The sequence below is a fragment of the Sphaeramia orbicularis genome, chromosome 24 (genome assembly GCF_902148855.1).
Source record: "Sphaeramia orbicularis chromosome 24, fSphaOr1.1, whole genome shotgun sequence".
NCBI lineage: Eukaryota > Metazoa > Chordata > Actinopteri > Kurtiformes > Apogonidae > Sphaeramia > Sphaeramia orbicularis.
In genome coordinates this window covers 11,490,129-11,508,720 of record NC_043979.1, presented here as the reverse complement: position 1 = coordinate 11,508,720, position 18,592 = coordinate 11,490,129, and positions in this window count along the sequence as shown.

Sequence of the window (18,592 nt, the reverse complement as noted above, 5' to 3'; positions counted from 1 at the left end):
CAAGGAGGCAAATAAGATCAGGAAGGGGGTGAGCAGCACGATCAACCAGGATAAGGGGGAATACACCCTTTTGCACACCTGAGATTCCCTCCTCCAGAGACCACCCAAGGCGGGGGAGGTGTGGTCGGCTTGACAGGCTCTGATTGGTCCGTCGAGCTGACCAGCTGATAAATGACACGTCAGCAGCTCGTCGGATGACGCTTCAGAGGACGACTGGAGTTACAGTCCAAACTGTCAAGCAGGTAACATCTAAAAAACTATACTTTGTCTGAACAAAAGAAAAAAAAGAAAAGTATAATTACATTAACAGAAGACAAAATGAACGTCATTAGCCTTATTATATTAAAAGTTCCAACAATGTTCAGCTTCAGAGAAATCAATGTAACAGGCCCTGACATTGTCAGTTAACATCAACTACTTGTGGCTGTTTCTTTAGAATGATATGACATAAAGCAAATATACATCATCAAACATAGTAAAACTTGGATGCATTTCCTTATCTGTGAACTGTAACTCCACTGGTTTGGCATCTTCCTAACTATTTTACTACTAATTCTTATTATTGTTTTCATCTGAGACTCTTAGTAGTAGACATTAGTAACTGTGTGTCTAAAATGACATGAATCAGTGTTTGTATTTAACAGGGTTCTGCATTAATGCATAATGTTACTTACCCAGTCAGGTGGCAACAAACTGAAAATGTTACTGCACATTGTTTTAGCACAAATGTTTCAGCTCCTGGTTTTACCTCTGAACTTTTCTGTTATTTATTTACCTCACATCCTCATTAATGCTATTTCTATAAGCAGAGCTGTTAAACCAAATGCACACCACCTATTAGGCAAGGCAATGCAAGTTTATTTGTAAAGCCCATTTCATGTACAGGACAATTAAAAGCGCTTTACATAAAACATAAAAGCATCCCAAGAGAGGCAGAAAAATACATTTAAGATGAGAGAAAGTTAAAATATAAAAACTTTAATATTAAAATTAAAATCGACATTAAAATCATCAGTGATAAAATGTGATTTTAAAGTTAATTTAAAAGACATTATTTAAGAGTTTAAGACAAAATTGCAGTAAACAATAATGTTTTCAGGCCAGATTTAAATGAACTGACAGTTTGAGCAGACCTCAGGTATTCAGGAAGTTTGTTTCACAAGTGAGGAGCAGAGGAACTGAAGAACTGAATCTTAGCTAACTAGAAGAACACTAACAGCTAGGCTAAAATTCTTACAACCTGATTCAGAAATGCTGCTTAAAATACAATAGGCTTTGTAGAGTTCACACCTACAAAGTAGGTTCAGTAGAAACATAAATGCTAATATTTGGACAAAAGGGTGGGAATGGGGAAGAATGAAGGAAGTCGTGCCAACAGACTACACTGATAAACAAGGAGTGGGCTTCTTGATAATTGGTGACACATACAGTAATGTAATGTTTTTGTGCGAGCCACCCAAATTACCAGGGCAGTGGACATACTACATCATGTAGCTCCAAAATAATGCAGACATTCACTAATGTAGCAAAGTTCCACAATCAGGTTGTATTGCAATTACATAACAAAAAACTTCATGACAGAATTTATCTATTAGGCTTGTTGATGTCGTGTCTTAAACAGCAGAGCTGCCTGTAACAATAAAAAATGTTTTAATAAAAAATATATGTTGAAGCTCTGAAGCCACCAAGCTAAGCTAAGGTTCCACTATGGGGAAACTGCAGTGTTAACGCAAAAATACAAAAAAAGTGCAGAAACATATGGGGTGCCATTTGTAAGGTGTCTCATGCTAAAAAATTAAGAAGAATATTTCATTACATTTACCTTCAAACTATGTAAAAAACAAAAGTGCTGTGAATTTTTTCAGGTCGCCTTTTAGGACATTTAAAAGAATATTTGTCATCTTAGAAATATATGAAATAGTTAAATGTAAATATTAAATGTCACACATAAATGTTAAATATTAAATCTATATATAGATGTTAAATATAAATATAAATCCTAAGTCTAAATAAAAATGTTAAATATAAATCTCTCAGGTGCAATTAAATATTTAGCTAACATGCAGATTGACACTGCCAGTAACAGAAGATACCAAAATAAAAGCTGTTGTATTGCTGCCAGGACGGCCCTTCCAATATTCTCAGCTAAAGCTGAATCCTTGGACATTCTGTGTGGTCAGCGCGATGCGCTCGGCAACAGTGACAGAGGGTACAGTGTAATCGGATGGGGGTGGGGGTGGGGGTGGGAGAGTGCAAGCCCGCAGGAAAGCAGGGATGGTAGTTCAGACATTACGGTGCTAGCGCCTCGAGCTTTTATTTTGGTGCTTCCTGTTACCAGCAGTGTCAATTTGTATATAAGTTAAATATCTACTTGCATCTGAGAGATTTAGATTTAACATTTAGATTTAACTTATAACATTTAGATTCAACATTTAGATTTAACAATTAGACTTAGATTTAATATTTAACATTTTCATGTGACATTTGATATTTGCATTTAACATTTCATATATTTCTAAGATGACACATATTTTTGTAAATGTCCTAAAAGGTGACCTGAAAAAAATTCATTGCACTTTTTTTTTTTTTTTTTTTTACATGGTTTGAAGCTAAATGTGACAAAATGTTGCTGTTATTAAACAGCACCAAATACAAAGAGGGGCAGAAACATTCAATGGCAAAACAGGAAAAATAAAAGAGTATCTTGTTCTTTATATTATTTACATATTTGCAATGTAAGTCTACATGATGTTGATACTGAAATGATATTAGGGGATTAATGTGAACTGTTGTATAACTAGTTTTCAATCAAAACCCCCAAGGCAGATGTTAGCGGTACTCCACTTGTCAATCAAAGCAGAAATGCTATGCCTAAATTTACGTCTTTATGCTTTAATATAAATAATTAAATGAGTGAACTGTATGAAAAATTTCAACATTTCTTTGAGTTAATAGTATCTCCTTGTCCTCATGGCTTTATAGCAAGTCTAAAAAATACAATTATTGCAGCTTGAAGTTGTAGATAATTAGTATATTCTGTAAACATCATGTTGTGATTGGACAGAAATATGACTTTGTTTGAAGAGTGCACCTAAAGAGGCTTATATTATGAGAATGTGTAATGTAGTCTTGGCTAAATGAGATTGGTGTGAAGGCTTGGCTCTTGTCGGAGAGGCTGCCATCCTGCCTGGTGTATGCTGCATCCACGGAATATTAAATTAGCTATAAATATGATCTGCAGTCAAGTGCTAATCACAAATACAATCTGTGGGATAACTCCAGCCAACAGCCAGTGTGTTGGCGTAAACAGTAAATATAGCAACATGCAAAATGACGTCTGCATTATAGATCATTTAAAAATAAATAAAAGGTTTGTCCTTTGAGCGCAAAAATGTGGTACAGTTGTCCAGCCTCCACAGTGCATAGATGGTTGTACTTTTTTTTTGACATCTCTGTTGTCTCTATTCTTGGCTGCTGTGTTTTTAATGCCAGTTTGCAATCAAGGTAATTTTAAAAATGACATGTTTTGATGTTTTTACTGTGTGTAGCTTGATTACATTTCCATCCCTGAGGAATAAAAATAAGCCTCCAGAGTATCATCAATACTCCCAGGAGAACAGTGGAATAAAGACAAAGCACGTTCCACATTTCTTGAGTTTTTGGACAAGCATTAAAAAGAAGTGATATTAAAAGCTCAGGCGCTAACAAATACACGTGTATAAGGGAATATTTGTTCTGCGGGACACTTCAGCGGGAGTTATCACACTCATAGTCATCAGGCCAGGAGCGGATTTTGTCACTCACATTTTGCATCTCCCCTCAATGCATCGGTGTCACAACAGCACATCCCACACAGCAGACAGCATATCACGACCTGATAGTCCGCCCACACTCACTGTTATTGGCTGTAATTGTCTGGGGTGAAGGCCTAGTGTGGATGACAATGTTGATTTGTTCATTCGTTGTAAGACAGCTCCTTTAGGCTTTTGTTGGTTTTGGCTTCAGACTGTTTTCATGAATAGAATTAATAAAAGAAAAGTTAGAAATATTCCAATGTTTTAATGAAAGTTAAATTCTGCTGTTTCAGACGATTAAGGCCTCCAGTTGATACAGCATTGCCATCTAACTGAATTCAATTTTATGTATAAGACGCCATGAAGTCACAATTGATGTTGACATGTTTAAGCCCCTGACGTATCTGTGGTGAGCGTTCTGTATGTATGATTTTCTTTTTTTTTATCCATTAAGACCCAGCGCTACTTTTATGTCAGTTCCCATATGATATTTTCTCTATATCTAACCTTTCTTAAATGATTTATCACCATATATTTATGATTTTATCCTCTGTATTTTGTATTTTATCAGGATAAATCAAGTATTTTCCTGTATTTAATTTACAGATCATGTAGATGTTCATAATAACTCAGATCAAAAGCAGAGAAAACTGAAGAAAAAGTGACTTTTGCAGCTAAATCTATCATTAACTAAACATAAACCAAGTGTCTCCATCCACTGTCATTGATCCAACTTCATTGGTTTTACTGGTGAATCAATGCTGTAGAAGATGACAGTGTTTCCACGTTCACTACGGAGTCTCTGAATGTCCAAATGGGTCATATCTGATGACCATGAAAAGATAATGCACTGCATTTTACACCAATTATTTCCATGTATTGATAGGATTAGTGGATCAACAGGTACTAAACAGTTTAGATCAGCAGATGATTTTGGTTGGTAATGGATGTTTGGGTCTTTATGGGTGAAATATTCATAAAAACTACTGACAGAATAGACCTTGCACTTTCCATAGACATGCTCAGTGCACTCCCCGCCATCTGTGGAATACGGGGCAAAACACAGAGTGAGACCAACTCACTACAAAAATAGTTTTTGTTTGTTTGACACTTTGTCATTATTTGTTTTTAATGTTGTTCACAGTGTTGTCATGATTTTCTTTCTTTTTTTTTTTTTCACTGTGGGCAATTTAGTTCCGCCTTTTTAGTTAAACCGTCAGTATTATTAAAATATCATTACATTCAGAATATCGAATTTCAAATCAATTGAAGAATACATTTTTTTCTGCACCCCTACTGTATATTATGAAATCCATGCGTGTACACTTCTGAGAGTCAACACCATCTCTCTACTCATCCTCAGATTCAACAGCTGTGACGTGTCTGCACCAGGAGGCTAGGACTATGGACGGTCCAGAATGTGATCTCAGCCTTCGTCCTACAGGACAAGGTATTTAACTCTTCAGCTTTATTTTTGCTCTTCATGTCCTTGTGAGATGTCCTGCAGATCTCTATTTTGACCAGTTGCCGTATTTTATCTTAGCGTTAAGAGAACTTATAAATGACACTCAAAGCTCCTGAATAAGAGTGCGATTGGCATGGCAGCCATGCAGCCAATTACATGTGAGTTTATGGATCATTACATTATGTGAAAGCAGAGAGGAGGACAGAGGCTCCACCGTGGTACTGACTGAGACAGCAGTAAGAAAAAAAAAAAAAAAACAGTATCTGGCTGCAGTTTAAAGACACTGGAAATACGAGAGAAATGTTCCTTCACTGTAAAACGAAAATCGCAGTAAGAGCAGGTTCCACCACAAACAAACACATCAGAGTGGTCCGGTTATGTTTTTAGGTCTGTTCCTGTTCTGGTTCTGTTGAGTGGATTTTTTTGCATTGTTTTGTTTATTTGTTTTGTGCGCAATTAAAAGTTGTAACAAAATATTGAACAAAAGTAAGAATGCTCGTGTGAGAGAATAAATGCACAAAATGAGGCGTTTATAAGGCTGAATGCCAAAGGATTTATTAACACATAAACGGTTCACAATTGCTAAGTTAGGCTAAAACATTAGGCTACAAATGATACTAAATTAAGAGCCGTTTGGGAGCCAAAAGAGCTGGCCCTTTTTTGGGAGCCAAACCAAACTTCCCATTAGGGATGTCATGATACCAAAAATTCAGGAATCGATACCGATACCATGAAAAGTACACGATTCTCAATACCAAATCAATACCACAGTAAAAAAAAAAAAAAAAAAAAAAAATCAGAAGAACCCATAAACTTAAACAAGAAATACTTTAAGTATTTGCATTTGATGAATATGTCATGTCGGCTCCCAGACAGTGTCTGGATTTGTCTGTCTTGTTTGTCTTTTATGTTGTCTGTCATTTCCTGTTTTATTACCTCCGCCAAGGAGGTTATGTTTTTGCCAGGGTTTGTTTGTCTGTTTGTCTGTCTGTCTGTTTGTTTGTTTGTCTGTCCGTTAGTGTGCAACATAACTCAAAAAGTTATGGACAGATTTTGATGAAATTTTCAGGATTTGTTGGAAATGGGATAAGGAAGAAATGATTAAATTTTGGTGGTGATCAGGGGTGGGGGGGCCCACGGGGGGGGGCACTGATCAGCCTTGGCAGAGGTCTGCGCTCTCCGAGTGCTTCTAGTTTTGTTAAGTTTCCCTCATGTGTCTTGTCTGGTGTCTTTACTTCCCTTCCCTGATTGTTTCCACCTGCTCCTGATTACCTGACTCCACCCTGATGTGTTCCACCTGTGTCTAATTGTCTTCCCGCCCTCTTGTGTATTTAAACCCCGTGTTTTCCCCTGTCTTGTTGCCAGTTTGTTTGCTACACTCGTTGTGCTTACTTACCAGTGTTTTTGGATCCTGTCAGTCTGTCTGCCCGTTGTGACCCGTTTTGTCTTCCGACCACCGATTCTGTCTGTTCCTGTTTTGCCTGCTCGTCTGTGACCTGGTTCGTTTACCCGACTCTGATTCTGCCTACTCCCTTTGGTACCTCTGCCTCCAACGACTACTTGTGTATCGACCCTGCGCCTGGATTACTGACCGTGAGTTTTTGCCTGTCCCCCATGTACCATTGCTCTCTGATCTGCTCTCCCGTGTATGACCTGGCCCGTTTTTTGACATCCCTCTGTTCTGCCCTAGTCGGGTTGCTGTCGGGATTACTCCGGCTCGGCCGTGCGGATCGCCCGCTGACCCCGCTCACAGCCCGGACGTCGACTCCAGATTCCCACGCCTTCACAGACGTGTTAACTATTCTGTGTTGTGTTGTTTTCCCTGTGATTGTGTTTAATAAACACTCTCAACTTTTCATCCGTCTACTGGTCTTGCAATTGGGTTCAGCCTCTGTACTCGAATCATTACAGAATATTGCTATTGCCTCTAACTCTCTCATCTGCTGCACTGTCAATCATAGTTTACTGCTTTGAATGCACAGACGTGATTGGCAGAGTGGTATTACGTGGGATGGCTCTAACCACATGCAATTGGTCTGTACGTTTCCTCGTCTACTCTACCTTAAGCTGCGTTGGTTAAAATAGAAGCGTTCCACCACCGGCTGTAGGTCCAGGTCCGTATGGGAGGGCTTCCGGGTCCAGACCTGGGCCATGGTCTGCCTGTTAGTGACCGCTGGTATAGTTTGTTATTGTCAACATTTCATATCAGCAGTGGTCCGAACAGGCCAGGCTGTTAAAAACTGCGTCGGACCATTGGACCAGTGCTAGTGTCAAGCCCTGATGATATCACATGTCAGATGTTTAATGCTGAATAACAGAACTCACCTTGAATTCTCTAAACAGATCTTGGTATCTGTCTCGAAGGTGCTTTGCCAGGTTCATGGTAACCCCCCCCATTTGAATTCCGCGGTGGCGGCGTTTACACAGTGGCTTATGCGTGTCAATAACCACATCGTGGTTGTCTACCTGAAATACTTCCACACAAGGCTTTTGGTCCTTTTTTTTTTCCATTAGAAGAGGCAGAGCATTTGCTGCAGCTGTTGCCACTCTTTCTTGAGCTGTTGTACCTGTCGCATGTATACTTTCGGCACATGCTGCCCCCATCAATTCTGGAAGAGTAGGAGCCTACCAATGGTATAGATTCTTACGCAGGCATTGGTTTTTCTGTTTATTAAAAAAATGAGTATTGACGATTCTTTTTTTCATCATAGTATCGAATGGTATCGTGAGTATTGGCTCTCATGACATCCCTACCTCCCATCACTAAGAGACAGTTATTAGTCTGGAAACTCAAGTAAGACTGAGGTAAACATGACACAAGCCGTCCATTAAATTACATGAGCATACGTGAGTATTTTATTTATGAATTTACAATATAACTTCAACTTAGTGTCTCCGTCTCACTGATTGAACCAGCATGCCAGCTAACATTAGTTACTCTGTATCAGGAGTCACATCCATGCAATTATATTACAATTATATTATTTTAGTTCCGGAAAATGGTTCTGAAAATCGCAACAGGTTTTTTCACGTGTAGAAGTTTCTGTTTCAGATCAGGTAGTGACACTGGGTCATTATTTGTTGTTCTTCCACAGGTGCAGTCAACCAGTCACAGAAGTAAACCTGGAATTTACGGTGCTTTAAAACTGAAAAGTATTGCCTGCATCAGTCTCTATAAGTGTTTCCTCTATTTGTATTAAAATTAAAGTAGTAACTGGAATGAGTTCCCTCCCTCCAACTGTCTGGATCTGCACTTTGGTTTTTTTTGTTTTTTTGAGTGAATTTCCCCTCCTACCATTTTCTTCTAATCCTTTCCTCCTTTATCAGGTTGTGAGAACTTTTAAAGCTCTCAAAATATAAAGCAGATGACCAAAGTTGTTCATGTGTGATAAACAGTAACAGAGCACTTGGCATTAAAATAAATGCAGTGCAGAAGTCCAGCTTAGATAAAAGGAACCCTGGGAACTTAATTCATTTGGGCAATCTCTTACAACATCAAAAACAAGAGAATCAAAAGAACTAATTTCCAAACATGCAATCATTTAAAGCTGTAACATCATACCCATGTCACAGAAATCAGCCGTGTTGTTGAGCAAAACATCACTGAAAGAGTTGCATCAACGTGAATATGAGGACAGGCGATAAAGCCTTCATCCCTAAGAGGGCAATTTCAGGAACCTCAAAAGAGCTCAACCCCCAGCGGCACTCTCCACAATTATGAAAACAGACACACACATATCATGAATGTGCACACACACAACCCTTCAAAAGCCTGAACCAATGAGCACAACAGAAACTCAATGGTCAGAGCTCAGATCTCATCAGGCACCGCGTTGCCTGGTTACGTGAGGCAGGTTGGTCATAGAGCGGTCATGTTAAGCACGGATGGAAAGGTCAGCCACAGGGTCCTGCCAAGTATTTTATCAAATCACACAGCTGTGTGGCTGATGAGGACTGGTGGTGTGTGTCAGTGTGTGTGTGTTTTGCTTTTATAAGTGTACTGAATGTGGACAGTCAGAGTAAAAAAACTGCCAGCCTGACTGTCTGTTAGGGACCAAGCAGTGAGGCTACCAGGAGACAGGATTAAAGTTTCAAATGTGGGGTTTTTTTTCACCCAAAAATATTCAAAAAATGATTATAAATGATGGTTTTAACGATTATGTGTATATAAAAGAGGTCAATATAACAGAACTGTACTCAAAAATAATAGCAACTAAGGCTGAGAACAAGAATTGATGCATCAAACCAACTAGGGATGCACTGATCCAATACCAGTATCAGGCATCGGCTCCAATACTCAGTGTGTGTATTCATATTTGTACTCGTAAAAGTAATCCTTTACAAATGCACCAATACCACTTACAGCCGTGTGACATTCACAGCTCAGTGCAGCAGGTACGCGGCGGTGGAATAATGTGTGGGGAGTGTGAAGAGTGTGGAGATTTTTCAAAATAAATGACGGTGATAAAAATAACGCTGACTGCAAGTAACGTTAAAGACACCGACAGATACAGACAGAGCGTTCTGTCCATCCTCTGCGTACATTCCATCTGTTTCCCAGGTGCTCGCGGATGCGTACCCAGACGGAGAATACCAACGGGAACCGTGGAGGTAAAGGATCTGTTCAAAGAACGACTGTGAGTTAGAGAAAAACTACTGACAGATTTATGACAACTACCCAGGGCTGGGCCGGTTTCCATCCTACTTATAATACTATGGGGGTACGGAGCAGTGCAGACCGCTGCCAGCGGAAGTGAAAACGAAAGTTATTGGTCATTTATCTTCTCTCTACCTGCTGAAGCTAAGCTTTTAAACCTTACCAGTGAAAACGTTGCAATATTAGTATCACAGTAGTGTTGCCTCTGTTGTCTCCATGTTTGTTATTACTGACTTTCTTCTTCTTCTTCTCAAAAAACTTTACTCTCTGTCTTGGTATTTGTTCAGTATGGTTAATTAAAAGCAGCGCCCCCTGGTGGATTAATTGAGAAACGCTCATTCCAACACAATAAATGCCAGTAGCAGCACCTTGTTCCAGTCAGACTAAAGTCAACGACAATAAAGCACATTTAAAAAAGGAACTAAGGACTGGAATGGGATTATTAAGTACTCGTATCGGTACTCCATATCGGCAAGTACTCAAATGTAAGTACTCGTACTTGGTATCGGTGCATCCCTAAAACAAACTGACAAAAACTGACAAACAAACAAAATGAGACAAAAGGGGAACATATATAGTGGGTTGGCCAAATCACTGAACAAGAAAGGGGAAAATAATATGGACACTAACTATAACTAAATACAACTGGAGCTTTGGTAACTTTAAATCCCCCCATGACAACACAGCCCATAGTTTCTCCTGATGAGGTGGCTGCGGTATATAACGCTGCTCCACCCTTGGCCATGCCTTTTCCCCACATCAGGATGGTGACAGGACACTCCACCAGATGATAACTAAAACAAAGGAACCAAGGATTAATATAACAAAGCATAAATAATTTAATGGTCACCTTACACTGTTAATATATGTGCACCTATACAACAGTGTATGATTAAAATAAAGAAATACAAAATTAACTAAACTGTGTATGTTAAATGACTGACTGCAACTAAAGAGCATGTGCTGCTAACCAAACTTATAGAAATAATGAGATATGAAAACTAATAAAGTGATGGTGTGTTTGCAGAGATGTTACCATGTGTGGCTGCATCCATCACACTGTCCTTAACCCATAAAGACCCAAACAGCATTGGCGACCAAAACCACCTACTGATGTAAACTGTTTAATACCTGTTCATCCACTAATCCTATCAATACATTTAAATAATTGGTGTAAAATGCAGTTTGTCGTCTTTTCATGGTCATCAGATATGACCCATTTGGATGTTCAGAGGCTCCGTAGTGAACGTGGAAACACCGTCATCTTCTACAACATTGGTTCACCAGTTAAACCCATGGAGTTGGATCAATAACAGTGGACAGATGCACTTGGTTTATGTTCAGATAATGATAGATTTTACTGAAAAAGTCACTTTTTCTTCAGTTTTCTCTGTTTTGATATAATAACCTTTGAATTTACTGTAAGCTTTTATGAACATCTACATGATCAGTGAATTAAATATAGGAAAAAATCTGATTTACACTGAAAAAACTCAAACCAAAGAGGATAATATTATATAAAATGGTGATAAACCACTTAAGAAAGGTTAAATTAGTGCACTTTGACCTGCACATATGTCTGTATGGATGTACATCCTGCACATAATGTGTATGCAGTAAACATGTAACTGTATGACAATGTTCTCTAATAAAAACATTTGAAACAGAAAGGTTAAATTAATTTGGGAGCTGCCACAAAAGTAGCGCTGGGTCTTTATGGGTTAAAGTTGATGTCAAACTCGATATTTATAGTGTTATCCACTGTTTAAAAAACCTTCATACGTCATCCACCCCGGACATATTTCAGTATTAGGTGATATTACAAAGCGACAGTAGCAGCACAGAGATGGAGAAAGGGAGAATAAAGGAATTGAGTTATTAGAGCAGCAGGACTGTGCGGCATGATTGTGTTGAGACTGTAAATCCCATCAGGTTTGAGGCTTTAGGATCCAGCACTCGTTCCTTCTCTGATTGGAACAGCTCAGTCCTGTGAGGTTTAGGAGGAAGAGGGAGAGCAGACAGTGCATCTCGATGTCTGCCAGAGATGTGACTGCAGCAGATGTGAAGACACAAACAAATAGAAATAAGACTTTGCCGTAGAATTGGCAGAGGAACGCCACAAAAAAAAAAGTGACTTCAGTTGTGCTCTGTCAAGTGTGGCATAATCATACAGCACCTTCAAAATCGCACGTCCATAACAACCCAATTTAATATGGGTTCCTGCAGCACGGTACATTTGAGTTTTCAATAAAAACGACAAATCTGAATCCTCTAATAAATATTTAAGACTCTGGTAGTTTTAAGGTCTTCGACTAAAGAGTCTATCAAAGCAGCGGGGGTTTTGCGAGGGAGTGGAGTCCCATTAGCGCTTGTCATCAGCAGGATATCAACTGAATGGCGTAGTGCCATTCAGTCTAGTTATTATACCCTTTTCTATCAGGAATTATACATGAGCGTGCATGTTTGCTTTGAAAAATCAAACTAACTGAAGACTGACTGACAGTGTTAAGTATGGTACTGGGGCACAGTCCCAACAATTTATTCCAGCTAATGCATGACTGGACACACTGTAAGCCCGTAATTTGTATTTACTAAAATGCTTTAATTACAATGTACTTAAATGATTTAAGTTTTACGACATTACTATAAAATGTTAAGTATATTCTACTAATTTGTAGACATAGTTGAAAGTACAAAAAAATTGAAGTTGAATGGATTTAAATCACTAAGTTTCAGTCATGACCACACCTTTTTATCTGTGCATTGCATTGTGGGTATTGGGCATGTTGTTGAAAATGTGTTATTTTTATGTGCAGGGGTTCAGCGGGGTTGTGGTGTTAGTGTTAATTTGGACTAGGTTTGTTTTTGTATTTTTGTAGAGCTGCACCATGAGGGAGAGCCACAGGCCGAACAATAGCTTTCCTGTTCATCTAAGATTGTTCTCGTACAATGGAAGTCTTAATGTTTTGCCAAATTTAAATCATTTCCTGTACTGGCAAATTACATTGAGCTAACTTCCTGTCCAACTTTCATCCACACTACAATATATTAAGTTGAATAATTATACAAAGCCATTTATATTGCAAAAGATTTTAATTTAAATCAACTTGGAACTGAGTAAAATGACCTGATGATATTAAGTCTAATGATTATACAAAGCAATTGACATTGCAACAAATTTTAAGTTAAAAGAACTTGCCATTTAGTGTGTTGTACTTAAAATAGTAATTCCATTCAAATCAAGCATTGAAGTTTAAAACATTCAAGTTTTCCTTACTCATGACTTACATTTTTTATGGCAACAAGTTACCTGAGATTTTTTAAGTAAACTCAACTTATCCGGTCTTACAGTGCACCTACTTAGCGCTCTGAGGTCTTAAAAGTCTTTTATTTTGTGCTGAAGGAAAAAAAAAACAAAACTTGATTGACACATTCAGGATTTGATTTGCCTAATAAAATGATTTGTTCCAGCTGGTGTTATTCATCATTATTTGCCAAAAGACTTTGGCGTGGGACATAGACAAAAAAAAAAAAAAAAGGCCTGACATTGTAGTGGCATAAAACTAATTTCAGGATCCAATTAGTCTATAATAACGGAGGCTGGATGCTTCTTTACTGTATGTCCTCTCTTCAGTGAGGAACCAGTTCATTTAAAATATTTTAAAAGATTGCCATGAAGTAATGAAGGCATTTTATTTTTACACAAATCCTAGAGTGTGTCTTGGAATATTTTTTGAAATCTTGCATGCTTATGAGGATTTTTTTTTTTTTTGACTCTAAATAACCAGACACACCGCAAGTTTCCAAAGAGCACCTGTGGATAATCACCAAGAAGAAGACCCAGCAGCACTTCCACTCAGTTGAATTAGAGTCAAACATTTTGCATTTTAACACAGTAATAAAAATAGAATAAGATAAGGTCAATATCCTGTGGAATTTTGCCAAAAAAACAAATATCAACATACTGAACAAAGGCATATTTTGTCGCCTCAAGTCTCTCAGTTCAAACTCCAAACTTAAAAGTAGGCAAAAGGGAATATGGATCAAATCTAACCAAAAATCACATACATACAGTGTGGTGCATCAAGTCATACTCACCTCCATGTGCAATGGAGAAATAAGTTTGACATAGTTTGCAGAATACCTTCTGTGAATCACCCCACCACCACCACCCGTTTTCACCCCTGTATAAACATTTTCCTATTCTTTTCTGTAGTTGCATCTTCTTTTTTTTGTGCGGAGTTTCCATGATTTCTGCCAATATTAGCATGCCGCTGTCTGAGGCTTTTGCCTTTGTTTTTTGTGTGTCAGTGGGCGGAGGTCATGAGGACACTGGTGACAGGCTGATGGACTCCTGACCCCATCTGCATGTTGGTTGGTTTCTCCGCAATAAAATGAGAGTCATGTTTGGAGCGACTGTCCAGAGCCAATCAAATGCGGGACATCGTCTCAATTTGCGGGATGTAGAAAAAATGGTCATAATGCTGTGCAGTCCTGCACAAAGCAGTACACCTGGTCACCCTAGTCTCAACCCAACTTAGATGCAAAGTTATAATCGTTAACGAAAACGAACGAAAGAACGAAAACTAAAATTGAAAAAACATTTTTGTTAACTGAAATAAATAAAAACTCTAATTAAAAGAAAAAAACGATAACTAACTGAAACTGTATTGTGAGCTTACAAGACTAACTAAAATGTATAAAAATTATGGATAAAATTCCCTTCGTTTTCATCTTTGTCAATGTCGGATAGATATCGAATTGATTTATTTCACTCCAGCAATTTTAGCTAGTGGCACTTCACAGTCTGTCATGTCTGGTCAGTTGTGGTTTCCAGTCGTCTTCTGGTCCCCAGTCTACCTGGAACATACAGACTAAAGCTGGGACAAAGCAGCAGAGACCTGTATGGGATTTACTTTAGTGATACGTGGGTCATTTTTTTTTTGTTTTTTTTTTCTTACTGTGTGTGCGTGAGTGACAGAGACAGAGTGGAGCTAAATGACAGCGTCAGACAGGTGTTGAATTAGCATCCAGGTAAAAACTGGAGAGTTTATTATCATGAAAAGGGCTTCCAAGGCCTGAACTGCACAGTTTAGAAGAGGAGAAAAGAGGAGGATGAAAAGTAATCCAATTACAGAGGTATGTAACCTGTCATAATGTTAAAAAACGTTTGATGTTACTAGCTACAGCTAGCTGAACTGAAATGAAGCAAAGTTGGCTAATAATGGAACTGGAGATGATTAAGATATGACATATCTGCTAAGGTGTGGTTTACTGATGATGAACTGGGTTATATATGTTTATAAGTGGTTTATATATGTTTCTATATGGTTTATATATGTTTGTATGCAGTTTACTCCTGGTTAGCTGGTTTATATATGTTTGTTTGCGGTTTACTGCTGGTCAACTGGTTTATATATGTTTCTATCTGGTTTACTGCTGGCTGCTTTGTGCATCTCCTCTCAAGCTTTGCACATCTTCACATTGTTTTCACGTAAGTGACGTTGTGTATGGATCGCACCCTCCCCAACCTGCTATAGGGAATTTATACATCGTACTGTACATGTGTTTGTGTCCCTGCTCAGTCAATGAGCCGCCTTAACCCAACCCCCAAATAAAGTGTCCAGGGTAACCCGCAGATTCGCACCTCATTAATTTCTTTGAATAGGATGGTGAGGAAGATAAAATATATGAAATAACTAAAACTAATACTAAAACGAAACTAAACTAAAACTAAGCATTCAGAAAAAAAGATAACTAATAAAAACTAGCAAATGTGCTCTAAAAACTAATTAAAACTAACTGAATTAGAGAAAAAACTGTCAAAACTAATTAAAATTAAACTATAATTAAAAATCCAAAACTATTATAACCTTGGCGCTGAATGATGGATTGCACGCTGTCAGGTGATGGAAGGGAGAGAGAGAATATCACATGTAATACACATATATATCACATATAATACACATGACTAGTCGACTCCCCCAAAATAACGTTGACTTGTGCCACAGACGTCGACACGTCGACAAACTGACTTTTCTGTTAATGCCCTACCACACACATATCTTTTAATATATCGGATCAGAGATGCTGTACTGAGATGCATATTGTATCGGCCTTACAACTAAGATTCCCCACCCTTGTAAATACAAATGTGTCATACAATAGCATCCTCACAAGAAACTTACCAAAGTTAAAATCCACTTCAGGGCTATCGTCAGTAGGATCAGCAGCCAGCAGGAGTTCTTCAATCTCACTAATGCCTGGAAGCTTTCTGCACTGTTGGATGATCTTTTTCTTGAATGTTATCAGCCATCGTTCCAGAAGCTTGCCTGATACATCCTCTCCAAACATCAGAATGAAATCTTGTTCAGCCTGGGGTAGTGGTGATGGGAGATAATTTCAGAATTTCTTAATCTGGCAAATAATAGCAGTTTGCATAATATCTAATAATTTTAAAATGATTATTACCGACATTTCTTCTTCACCGTGTCCTCATCCGTTGAATGTTTCATCAGTGAGATTGCTTCCTTGCACTGATCTTCAGCTAGGGTGGTCTCTGGAAGATATTGGAACTCTCAACTGATAGTTGGTCCGCCAGAAAGGTCTTTACCAGACGGTCCTTCTCCTGATGCTACACAACATGGATTGCATCAATACTGATAGCTTTAGCAACACATTTGCTCAAAAGTGACAAGGAAATTAGTAACAACTCTTTCTTTTGTATGAGGAGCTTAGACACAATATTATTTTCATTATTATTATTAATTTGCATTATTATTTTTACAGGCTTACCTTCAAAGGATGCTCGTCGGTCTTTAGCAGTGCCTCTTTGAATCGTTTTAATTCTCCAGGTGAGGTATCCGGTTCCACTCTGACCATCGTAGTAATGTTCCTTGAAGGGTGGAAAGATACCGCAAACATCATTTCCTCAAAAATTACATGTAACAATGGAAAAAGAATAAACATTGGATTCCATTAGAAAAAAATATTTATTTCAAAGTAATTAGCATTTACCTAAACCATTGTAGGACTGTAACTCACATATCCATTCTTAGAGTAGGGGTCACTGAGATAGGGGAACAAGGCCACAATTCCTTTTGCATACTTTTCCTTCACCTGTCTGGGTGGTGATGTGCTACAAGATTGATGAAAGGATATTTTCAGACACATTTCTTTCATTCAGCATAAGAAGCAATGAACGCCTTAACACTTTTTTAGTCAGTAAAGGCCTTTCTGATTGGACTATTGACATGAAATTTTTACTGGACACTGGCATTAAACCAGGAATTCCACAAATGTAAAGCAAACTGAACCTTAAACCCCCAAAATAATGTTATGTTTAATAAAGTCAAATGCCAGGGGGGAAAAAAAAGCATTGAATACATGAATACTTGATGCAGTCCATGCTTATTTTCCCCACTGTACATGACTAAACTGAACAGACCTAACTGAAAGCTACATTGAAGACACAAGAGACATACATAGAGGGGAAACAAGGAAATTACCCATTTCTCTCAATCATATCAGCTGTCAGTATGTTCACCATTTTCCTCCTAGTTTCATCTGTCAAGGACTTGGTTAGATTGTACTCGTTTACAACACGTTCTCCACCGGGTTTCTTTGCAAGAATAGATTCCACAGGCTTCAAATAAAATGCAAAATAAGGTTAATATAATTGTAAAGATGTCTTTTACACCAAATAGGGATGCTCCAATCAGGATTTTTTGTGCCAATCACCTATTGCTGATCACTGAAATCAGTATCTTCCAATACTGATCAGCACTGCACGTCATATGAAATAGGATTTATCTGATTTAAATAGTCTTTACATAGAAAATCTTTGTGTGGCAGTCAGTAGGCTATATAAGAAAAACTACAACTGACTCTGTTTTTGTCATACTAAAAATAAATTTCAGGTTTTGCATCATCTGATCGGCTCCTCAGATCGGCATTCAGAGAGAGCACCGATCAAACTATTTTGAATTAATATCTGCTGATAGTTTGATAGTTGTCAGCCTCCAGTCGATTAGAGCATCTCTAACATCAAAATGAACTGATTCTGGATCCAAATGCCCCACAAGAGAGCACTAATATGTGTGTGTCATTCCTTACTCGCTTCGCCTCTAAATCAAACCTCGGTCATTTTCTGGATGGGCTAACTGGAAGGATGACGGTGTCCTGTGAGTCCGATGACTCAAGGGAAACCGGGTGAGAATGATCAGGGGAAGCCACCGCTGTTGGCTCTGTCAACAATTGTTGTTGGCAGTTGCTCTGGCATGACACTGTTGAGGTTGATGCAGAGGGGGGAGGAGGAGGAGGAAGAAGAGCTGCTGCAGGTTCATGGGGAAGGACAGCAACTTCCTGTTGCTGCTAGTCTGGCTGTGGGTGTGCCATTTGCTGTGGCCGACGCACACAGGTGTCATCATCTGGGAGGTGTCGCTTCAGAGCTGTGAGGTTGGGGTATAGAGAGGAGCAGAGAGGGGAGGGGGAAGAGGAAGTGTAGGGAGGCGGAGCAGAAGATTGATGTATGAGGTGCAATTCCCTGTGTTTGACAAATAACAATCTGTGTCTGCGTTAGACAAACTTTTCAAATTTAGTTTACAAACATTGTTTTCTGTCCCTAATCTCTGCTTCTTCGATCCACTTCCTCAAAACCTTAAACTGGTCCTCAAA